Below are 12,240 nucleotides of genomic sequence, written 5' to 3' on the forward strand. Positions count from 1 at the left end.
TCAATAGCATTAGATCTGGAATCAGATAAACATATAGGGTGCTTGTAAGTTGCCTAGTGTGTGTTCTGGGAACAAAACTCATGTCTTCTGTAATAGCAGCAAGTGCTTTTAACTGCTGAGTCATCTCCCCAGCTCTGTGATATACAAATCCTCTATTTCCTTTCTCTAAGATAATGCCTCTCAAAAGACCTTAAACTTTACAAAATTTCCTTTAAATTTTCTATTACACTCACATGCAGCTAGTCCAAAATCACCTCTACCTAATAGAAAGTGAAATGTTACCTTTCTACCTTAGGAAATGATGCCTACAAAAGTTTGGTCTGGGTGCTTTTGTTTGTCATAGGAGAACATGATTTTGATGCTCAGATGGTAGGTTTTGATCTGTGGGAGCTGGCAGAGCTTTATGCTTCTGAGCCTAACTAGAATCACAGGATTTCTTACACTCTCCACTGAATCTCTATACATTCATGTGCCTGTTGAGCGTCTGCACAGAATACCTACTCTGTGTTGTGATACCCTGTGGATAAATCATCATAACTTAGCCTAGCAAGCAAGCATTGCTCAATAAATAAAATTTTAAGAAATGAATAAATAAGATGAATGTCTGGCCATACGCATTGCATGTTTCTTAATTTCAGGTTAGCAGCACACACAAAGTGGTTAACATAGTGACATTTGCTTTTTGTTTATTTCTCTGCTGCGAGAAGTGCTGCATGCTACTTGAAGGGCTATGAGGTCATTTGCTCTATCCTTGCTTAGGAACTTTTTGGGACTCAGGTGAGAGATTGTAGCTAATGTGGGAATTTAAAAAAAAATGCACATTTTAAAAGCTACTTTTCTAGGGACCCCAGATGTCAATTACTAGGTGAAACTCTAAAGGTATTCATTATCATTTCTTAAGATTCAATGACCAGACTTTGAAAAATGTTTAAATTCTGGATTGTAAAAATATTCCAAGTTCCTTACTTCTGTGCCCCAGCAGATCTCAGTAAGCATGCTCACAATAAGTCAAGTAGCCTTCATTCTTTAACCACAGGTCCCCAATGAAGAAAAAGCACTGTTTATTCTCCCTGATACTAACTTCAACACTTAGAGATATAAGAAAGAGAACTCATTTTGTGTGTGTATGTGACCAGTCTTTGGGATATGACAATTATTAGTAAATTTACATAACTGAAGTTTTCATTTTTAAGGAATAGCCTTTATAAAGTTTGTTTTACAAAGGTGTAGATTATGCTAAGATAGCTTATTTGTATATATGTTCTCATGGCAGACATAAATAGCAGAATGCAGATACAGTGTGTCTGAATTGTTTACATATTCATAGGCCATACACACCTCTTCTCATTTCCAGGTTGGCCCAATGCATTTTTACCTGTGTGTGCATGAACTCACAGGCACGGCTTTCACATACACGCCCACACGTTTCCCCAGTTGTCATCCTCGACCTTGTACAGTATTCTTTCCCAACTCATGGCCTCAAGCATAAACATACCTTTCCTCCCCTGTTTACTGATTTACTTCTCACCCGACAAACATTATCCTGTGACCATGGCCCGCGCTCTCATCCCACCTGCATTTGCCAGCCTAAGAACTGGGGACTTACAAATCCCTAACTGGGGGACAAATATCATTTATCAGTGGCCAAGTTTAGACCTTGCAGAAGGGAAACTGACACTCGTGCGCAGTCCACTGGATCTCTGGAGCCAGCAGATGTTGTCGCTTGCAGTTGAAGCTTAATGTTATATCCCGCCGTGCAAAGATTATAATGTTTCATTTCTCAGAGAACTTCAGTGAAAAGTCATTCTTTCAGAAAGAATATGGCTTATCCAAGGAAAACCAATCAACACCCGTTCTCTAGTTTCAAGCCACTACAGAACGGCGTATTTCTCATGCTTTAACAGATACATTTCAATGCTCACTAAAATGCAGACTGGGACAGCCTGACTCTGTAAGAACGTTGTGAAAGCTTTCACACAGAGATCATGTGCACATTTTACTCACGCTGTATGAAACTAATAATCAAGAGATCTGGCTGAAAATATGCTTAGCATTGATGACCACAGAAGTCTGCCTTACAACTTATGTGGTTGGGCCGACCGCTTTTGCATATAAAGAATGTTCAGCCTCGACTAGTTTTCCCAACACCCCTGACAGTGAACTACCACACATCTGCAGCAAAAAAATAAAATTCTTCAATCCAAAGGAGTAAGCTTAACCCTTGCTGTCTGAGCTAAGTCTGATTCATAGCTCTCACCATTGACTGGGAAAGACCCCTTCCTTCACTACTGGCCCTAACTACTTTAAATATCACTTCACAACAAGCATTTTTTTTTCCTTCTTGTGAGTTCAAATGAATTGTTCAGGACATAGATTTGCACTCCATTCTTAGGGACCCCTTTTTATTTATTCATTTTTAGAATTAGTTTCTGGTGTATAAAAACAATATCTCAATAACAGTTTACTGGATACTAGATTCTCCAATGGCCTGAGATACTTCATCTATGTCTGCAGCCCCACAGGATTGTAAATCAAGAGAAAGCCACAGGTATTCTTCTTGTGGAGAGGACCTTTCATTCCCCCTATTATTATTTTCTAGCGTGCATAATGAAATAGGCCATGTGATTTCCAAATGTGCAGCTTATTTATACATACTTACCATATTCTCTTCCAGTCTGTGCTCTCCATTTCTTCTCTTCCTGCCTGACAATATGCCGCCATGCTATAAAAACCCTGATGCCCATTTTCAACGATTAGCTGTACATCAGCATTACCACCCCAAATCCACAAGTTTCACATCAAGCATTAAATGGGATGAATATTGATCTGCTAAAGAGGATTTATTTATTTCTAGCTCTATCCAAAGATCAACTGCTAGCAGCTTTTGGGGGATCTGCGAAGCTCTCGCGGCACAAAGCTACTGCATACATGACACTGGACTTGACATTTCAGTTCTGGAAGAAAACCAAACAGTAAATTCAGTGCAATAATCCTAGATAAATGAGATGATCACTGGAAAAGCTGAGATAGTTAAGTGGTCTATTGGAGAAGTCCAACGGATGCTATTGAACAGTTGCTACCTAGAAGCCTCACTTATGTCAATGTGGTCCAAAGCACCATCAGATCAGATGCCAATAGAATCACATTAAAACTGTCTCTACCTTCTGCCTGCCTTGGATTTCTCTCTGTGTGCTTTTCGGGATTTAATGCGACTATACGTAATGCAAAATGCGACAGAGCTTTAGCCTGGCACTTGTTTTGAATATGGAGAAGCTGCATTGTAATGTAGCGTGTCGTAGATGAGATGCATTAAATTGAGTTATGCTCTGTAGCAGGGCCAGGTGACTCCCAATTCCGACTGCTGAAGCACAGTGCAAGAGGCACATCTGTGTAAGTTAAAGCTGGCCATTTCTATAGAGCAAGAAAGGTCAAATGTGGCCATGAAATTTTAACGACTTGCTGAGTTACTCTCCCCACAACTATTTAAAAATACCTACCTTTCTCCGTACCGTTCGGATCCTGTATTCTGTTGAAACCTTTGACTGGGTGTGGCCTGCATCAGAGAGACTCATGCACAGCTTTTGCCTAAGTTTACCATGGCTGAGTGAAGTGTGCTTGAACTATTTAATAGAAACCCTAATTTACTTTTATCCACATAACGCATTTTAAATATGGTTTTCTACAAACCTTATTATCAGAAAGTAGGATAAATCATACAGATTGGGCTAAATACTAGTAAATACATGCTAGTACGAAAGTGTAAAAATAAAGGAAATTAGAGCAAATTTCTTTATTTGTTTATAAATATAAATAATAAATATTATTTATTATTTATATCTCATCAAGCAATTTCATTCGAAACTCTAACAAGCTCAGTGCAAAGATGCTGTCGCACTGGTCATGTATGTCCATCTTACCCTTATTCACATCAAGCACATGCATAAGCTAGCTTTGTCAGAGTAGAAGATCTGTACAATCCTGTGAGCCTATGTCAGTTTGCAGATGAGCTTTCTGAAGATTAGAGGGTAGGCCACTTGTCAATAATAGAAGACTCCTGCTCCCGGCTCCCATATCTGCATTGATATAACATATGCACACTTGAGTTGTGCACATCAGACAAATTGGCTGGAAAACCATTCACTTACTTTCAGTTTGTGGAGACACCACTTTAGAGGAAGTGTGTGGCGCGTTGAAAAAGAATGGATGGAAGTTTAAGCCACTTCCTTACTAAAGAGGAAATAACTCTTAGATTTCTTGCCAAGCTTGATCCTATAATAATGTTTTGCTACCTGACTGTCGAGGGGGAGGTTTAATTATTAAGCCTGTAGAGCCAAAGCATTTAAAGAACCGGAGAACAGTGAGGCTTGGGCTGAAGTTTTGTTATTTGAAGGTTCTGAAAACAATATCTCAATTCGTAATTGCACTTTTGGAAGAAAACCCCTCAATATTAATTATCTTTCTGGAAACTGAAATATTATACTTTGTCATGGGTACTTGAGACTTTCGGTAGCAGCTGTCCTCAGAAGAGGTACCACTTACCTTAATTAGAGTTGGCTCACAGACCTGAGGGTCTAGACTGTCAAGGCTCAGTGATGGTTATCAGTCTAAACAGGGTCACTGGGAGAAAGAAAACTGGAATAAGCATCGTGTGTGAGTGCTTTAGTCTCCGATGATGCAGTTCATTTGAAAACATTGTTTATCACCTTGATAACACGAACTACATACTGACGCTTAAAAAAAAAAACAACATCCTAAAATCAACTTGGATCACTTGGAAGTGATTGCTTAGGTAGGTTCCTGAGCTCTTTCAATTAGTTGGTTGAAGGCCTTTTAAAAACAGGCAACACATTTCCTTTAGGGTCATTTACTTTCTTTCTCTTGATCTTTCACAAAGGAAGGTAAAGCATGATTCCAGCACCGCAATAGTCCCATGGGTGATCAGTACTCTGTTTCCCAGAGATGAATCTTCTACATTTCTGAATGATATTCTTTCGGTAAAGGCAAACAAAACTTCCTGACCGAGGGTAGATTATGATGCAAGATCACACACCTGGATCTATGTGTTTCTTGAGCCATTGTGTTGGAAACTGGAAAAGTCATGAGGCTGTCAGTGGGCTAATGTCATCTCAGAATACAGATGTCTTATTTAGCACAACCCATTATTAATCACTTTCAAAGTTACTATTCTTGAAGACAGCTTACTCTCCCAGATCGTTGTGACTGTCATCTTCAAAGTTCAAGGTGTCTTGGGGGCAGAGCTCATTCTATATTGAACACTTCGGTAGAAACCAGAAGCTTAAAGAGATTCATAATCTCTATTTTCAACAAATAATCCCTCCATCTCTGTTATGCTTGGAGGCTATGAGTATTATATAAAAGATGTCCAGTAAATGGTCTTAATACCAAATACAAATGATACATATGAAAGCTTTCTAAGCAACTGACTATATAGGTAATCATTAATACTCTATTAATTAAGAGAAAAATCCAATCATTCAAAAACTTAGGAAATGCATCCATGGATGATTCACACTCAAAAGATTATTTATAGGCCCATATATCTATATGTTAGATTCTAAAATTGTTTTACAAAAGTCTCAGTCGATGTGATTTTAGTACACCTGGGGCAGTCTTACTAAAACTAAGAATACAGAATATTTGATTTACTTTTTATGAATATAATGGTGTTAATTAACACTTAGTAATTTGCCACAGTGGCATGAGATGCAGTGCATGCAGTAAGATGTTATCTCAAAGGAAGTGAAGTATAGCTTCCCCTTTAAAAAGGTAATACGATCAGACACATGCTTTTCCCTTCCGTGGAACATGTAAGTCAGTGTCAACTCTATTGGTCACAAGTAAACCAAAGTCTTTGATAAACACACACACACACACACACACACACACACACACACACACACACACACACACANACACACACACACCACAAGTATATATAATCAGCTTTGGGCAACAGTTCCCAACCTGTGGGTCACAACTACGTTTGGCAACCCTCTATCTCAAAAAATAAATTACATTATGATTCATAAAAGTAGTGAAGTTACAGTTATAAGTAGCAGCAAAGATAATGTTATGGTTGGGGGGTCAGCACAACATAAAGATTTGTATTAAAGGGGTACAGCATTAGGAAGGTTGAGGACCACTGGGTTATGGCAAACATTCCTGAAAGGTAAGTTCTAAAGGGAAGTCTCACTGTACTGAGAGCTGGGCGAGAGATTGGAGTTAAATTGCTTAGTTAATCAAACGTCTCAATGCAAAAAGCCAGAGGGTGGAACACTGGTTTTTGTTTTTTTTTTTTCTGTTCAGAGGCAGAGCTGCTTAGACCCCTGAGCTACCAGGTTGTTGGCATTTAAGAGTAAGTGGTCTTGCTTGCATTAGCGCTTTCTCACGCTTCGGTTGGTATCACCAGAGAAAAAGGCTGAGGGTGATAGCTATGATTTGGAGAATACCGATGTCTTGATTGAGACAACAGGTTTTCCTTTCTCCCCATCTATTGTTCTGCGTACTTTTTTCTCCATTATTACATTAGAACAAAGGACCATTGTTCTTAGCCCGCACTGTGTGTGCTAGTAACATTTGTGGAAAAATAGAACAGGAAGGGCTTTCTTTCCCAGTTACACATTAGACTATCACCTCACAGAAGTGCCAGCAGCATAAAATGTCTCTAACAGTAGCTGATTTGTATGCAACAATGACCATAAGGGTAACTCTCCAGCAAACCCGAATCTCATATATAATGCATAGCAGTTAATAAATCAGAGTAAAATCAGATGGCTTAGAGCCAACAATACCTAACTAGTAATGGAAAGGGGTGGAAAGATTTATGGAGAGGCAGATTCTGTCTGGATTTTGCTTTAAAGATGCTCGCCAACCACAGTGGTATGGGATATCTCAGTCTCTGACTCTTGTTGCCTTGAGTATTCTACAATTCGCTCCATCTTTTCCTCCTGAGGGTCTTTTGAGAAAGCTGTTACCCCTTTTCTTCTACCACCAGGTGGAGTGTTCTCTACTTAGCATTTAAGATTTTATATTTCAGAGCAAGATGTCATATGGGGAGAAAAGGTCCTATTGGTATCTCTGGTGATTTAAGTCACTGGTGTTTTAGAACGCTGCCTTTCTCAGTCAAAACCATACAGATAATTCGTCCCTGAAGCTTCTGGTCAAAAAGCGAATTTATGCTTCAAATGGCATCTCACACATCTTGACAGAGAAACAGAATAATGTTTTTGCTTTAGAGATCAGAGAAAACTGCTCCTACATGTGTTTATTGTATACACTCCCCACCGTTCACTTGCCGAGCCAGCCATCTGAGTCGTAAAAATGCAGAATTTGCAAGTTTGTCACATGTCAAAGGAAAGAATATTGAAGACAACATGTGCCACACAGATCTGAGAGAAGTGTTCCCTCAGAATCTGTTTCTGGTTATTAGTGGGTCTTGGCCAATTTCCGGTGCTGACATGGGCTGTTGGGATGAGTGGCAAATATATCACCTCAGAGTTAGAAATATCTGGACCTAAGGAGCTAATGATGCTCTGCCAGTTCTTAACATGGAAGATGAGGAAAGCACATGGCTGAAGTGTGAATGGACAGCTGAGATTCTCTTAGTGTCTCCACTAATTTGTTCGATCATCTATCTTTTGTAGACTCGAAGTTCTATCTTAGACTTAAACTAATACTACATTTATGCTGACATTGTATCTTAACAACTTCATTTTAATGAAATGTAGAGCAGTGTTCATCTTCTTAAATGTTATGGTATCGACACAGTGCTGTCACTAAGATAATGTGGACTATGGTCCTTCTTTAAAACGTGGAGTTACAAAATGAATAATGAAATCTAACATAAATCCGTTGTTTATTTTTTCTTTCTCTTCTTCCATGGTGCTTTAGGGATAGATGCCTTCCATCATGACAGCCACAAGATGGCAGTAATTCCTCATTAAATGGAGAGTCGCCTTTGCTCTGATCACAGAGCAGTGACTTGACTCCCTGTAAGAGAGAGTGGGAATGGGTCTCAAGTTGGGCCTTACTGGTTGACAATTCCCTCAGTCTCTGCTCTATCCTCTGCCCCTGAATTTCTTGTAGACAGGATAAGTTTGGGGCTAAAAGTTTCGTAGTTGGGTTGGTGTCCCTATCTTCTGGGGTTCCTGTCTGGCTACAGGAGGTAGCTTCTTTCTGGTGACTGCTATGAGCCACAGTTAAAGGTCACATTTATTCTTGAGTGCCTCCCCTGTCCCAGGTCGCTTTCATGTCCTCTAGATCTCCCCACCTCCCCACCCCTGTCAGTTGCAGATTTCCATTCATTCTCATGGCCATCTGGCCATCTGCTCTGTACCTTCCCACACGCGATCCTGACTAACCCCCTTACCCTTCCCATCGCATGGCAAGCACCAACCCCTGACACTATTAATGATACTCTGTTATGCTTGCAGATAAGAATCTAGCATGGCTGTCTTCTGAGAGGCTCCACCCAGACTCATAGGAACACAGCTACTCACAGCCAAACAGTGGATGGAACTTGGGGACTCTTATGGAAGAGTTAGAGGAAGAATTATAGGCCCCCAAAGAGATAAGAACTCTATAGGAAGACCAACAGAGTCAACTAATCTCAACTGTCAACCAAAGAGCATAGATAGACTGGACTTAGGTCTTCCCGCCCCCCACAACCCCACCCCCAAACTCACCCCTGATACACAGATGTGCAGCTTGGTCTTCATGAGGGTTCCAAACAGCTAGAACAGGGACTATCCCAAAAGCTGTTGCTTGTCCGTGGAATATGTTCTTGTAGCTGGACTACCTTGTCTTGCCTTAGTAGGAGAAGATGGGCCTAGCCCAGCAGAGATTTGATGTGTCAGGGTTGGTGGATACCTTGGGGACCTCCATCCTCTCAGAGAAGAAGTAGGGAGAAGGAGGAAGGATTGTTGGAGGGAGTGATTGGGAGGAGGGGGAGTGAGTGAACAAATAAAAATGAGGTGGGAAAAATAGAGTAGGGAAATAAAAGGAGCCTTCTTGAGTTATTGAAGAGAACAGAGCCCTCCATGGGTAGAAACAGTAGGAGTGACCTAAGCTAGAGTGTAGGCAGCTTTACTTTAATGTCTTCAGGGTTTTAGATGGCAGAAATTTCAGTTGAAATGCTGTCATTAGTCAGCACAGTTCTCTAGAAGCAATATGGTAAAAGGACTCCTCTGGAGGGGTTCTGGAATCTGACTCATCTCCTCTCTGTGTGTAGTAATTAACTTCCTGACAACTGTGAAGTCTAAGGCTTGTTTTGGCAGACTCCATCTCTGGCTCTTCTGTGATGTGCTTCATTAATGATAGGCACAGTGATGACTGGCAATAGAAATGAGTGGCTCACCGTTATAAGATTTCATGTCCCTGAAAGAAGATATTAATTTAGAACAAAATAACGGAAGGCAGAAATGGATAATTCAGTGGGCAAACAGGCTTGTCCTAGAACACTCTGTGCGAGAAAATACAGGACAAACAGCCCATCTTCCAAGGTAGTAATAATATGCAAAAACAGTTCTGAAACCTGTACATCTTTTTTTCCTGTTTATTCTTTGCAAATGGTACCAATTAGTAAAGTGATCTTTATTTCTGTAAATGTTACCTAACATGAATAATATACTCAAAATTCAGAGAATCGGAGATAAACTCTGTAAGAATTTAGAGATTCATCAGCAGTAAGTATGTTTTTAATACTTCTGTAACTCAGCTAGATTATACTTGCACAGAAGAAACAAAGTTAGAGGAAGCAGTGGTGGGGAAGCTTAACTGCCACAGAAATTTGAAATATTAGATATGGGAAAGATTTGCAAAATTCCACAAAAATTAATGATACTGATATCCAAAGAGGTGCATTGTGTTTTAATATACGTTTTATAACATTTCATGGAAAGGACGTGGACTTATTTTTGTTTATAGTAATAAAGTCTCTTTAGAGTCCAGTTTTTACTAATCATTTCTTATTCCTACTGGACTTTATTATTGTGATCCTAAATTCATGACTGTGACTGATTGTCTTCAGGTGTGCACATGAAAGACAAAAGGCCAAGAGATTTTTACCAACATAACAGCCTTTCAATGCTATTACTGGGGTAGGAGATGGCCCAGTGACTATGGTCACATACTGTCCTTGCAGAGACCATGAATTTGGTTTCCAGCACTCACTATCAGGTGGCTCACAAACCACTTGTAACTCCAGCTCCAGGAGTATCTTACAATGCTGGCCTCTGTGGGCATCAGCCCTCATATTCACATGTACCACCACACAGATGCGCATATTCACATAAATAAAATATTATGTCTAATGAATGTACTAGATACTATAATTTATAGTTGAAGTTTCATAAAGAGTATATGCTCTTCTCATTATATTATATATAATATATATATGATATATTATATCATATATATGATATATTATATCATATATATGATATATTATATCATATATATGATATATTATATCATATATATATATATAGTGCTTATATGTATGTACATTGAGATCTAACTATAGCATCTTTGGGAAGTCAAATATGTTAATTATGTGATTGTGACTGTCCATTCACAATGAAGACATCTATCAAAACATGCTGTACTTTTAACATATGTATATATATATAGTTAATTATGCCTTCAGGAGCCCAGGAGGATATTATTATGAAGAGTATGTGATTAACTAGAGAGCTAACAGGTGTTTCAAAAACTAATTCTTTTAATTTTCATCCAACTTACTTGAATTATACATTCTTCTGGCATAAATCCAGTGCCTGAAAAAACACACACTATTTTCATTCTTTCAATCTGTGGCTTATACAAAGTGACCATTTGTGAAAGACATTTGATGAGTTTAATTGAAATGTACATTTTAAAATACATAGGCAGAGGCTAAATGACACTCCAAAAATCCATGATAATTTCTGTGTGCTATCATCTTCATTTTTAATAGTTATTGGAGCATAGCTGCTTTTATTTCAAGCCAGGGAAAAGTGAATGTATACCTAATCTAGCATAAGGACTGGAGAATTTTGATCATACAGTTTTCATACCAGAGAGGCTTAAACCATTGTTGAAAAGAGAGAGCCATTAGTGAGAAGGGAAAAAAGGAGGAGGTGGGTAAGTGAACCTACGATTCCTTTATGGTCTGTTTATAATCACTGGCTTTTTCATGCTATGCTATTTTAGAACACCAAAAAAGCTAGAAAGAATAGAAGATTGAATGATCTTGAGAAGTGCGCACTGCTGAAGCCAGGAAGCCTTCAAAAAGGGAACGAAGAGTGATGACCTAGATTTCAATCTCAATGACCTCTTCTAATTAAAATAATCAAAAGGTAGTTAAAGTTTGACATGGAACACCACTGGTACTTCCTAATAAACTCAGAAGTTATTAAAAATATCAAGGTTATTATTTACCATGGCAAAAGGAGACCACACAGTATATAGTCCTATGCGCTCAGCTCATGCATTGACTAATAGCAGTAGAATCCAATCCCTTATTCAACCAGTTTAGCAACCATTATTCTAATAAGGTAGGCAGCACTAAGTAGAAATTTTCTCTCACAACTAAGGGGGCAAAGACTTTTGGAATGAAGGCGTTCTTTTTCTAATGATATGGAGAGAATATGCTGAGTTATGTTTTTTTTTTTTTTCCATTTGGTAGATTCACAGTACAGGTTGGAGTTCAGGGGAAAACATGGAGACTTCGTCTATCTTGCCAGGCAAACCAGCAGAATTTAGTTCTTAGAAATGACTTATTTTCCACCAATTTTTCTCACCACACCCACAAATCTGTTCAATAGTATGATGGCGATAAAGACCTGATGGGAAGAGGATCTGGGTGTCCCAGTCCAGTTCTTAAACACTTATGCCACCACAAGGAGCTGGACTCTTACACTGTAGTATTAATTTGACTAAAATGATCTGCATGATGGCACTGCTGTGTCACTTACCAGTAAGAACTAGGTACAAGAGAGTTTAATGTGGAATTTAATCCGGCACTCATTTGATTTTCTGGAGCTCAGAGATATTGGATTAGCTGCAACCTAGTAACAGAATCTTACAAAGACATGCTATGGAAATACATTGGGAGAACACTTTTAATTCTTAACCATCAGTTGCTGAAATATCCTCTCCGTTCAATTTGCATGTTGTACTTAACCTCTTAAAGTAAAAATGGGCAAAATAAAATCTCCTAAAGTATTAGGACAATTATAA

Source organism: Mus pahari, chromosome 4, assembly GCF_900095145.1.
Source record: "Mus pahari chromosome 4, PAHARI_EIJ_v1.1, whole genome shotgun sequence".
Taxonomy (NCBI): Eukaryota; Metazoa; Chordata; class Mammalia; order Rodentia; family Muridae; genus Mus; species Mus pahari.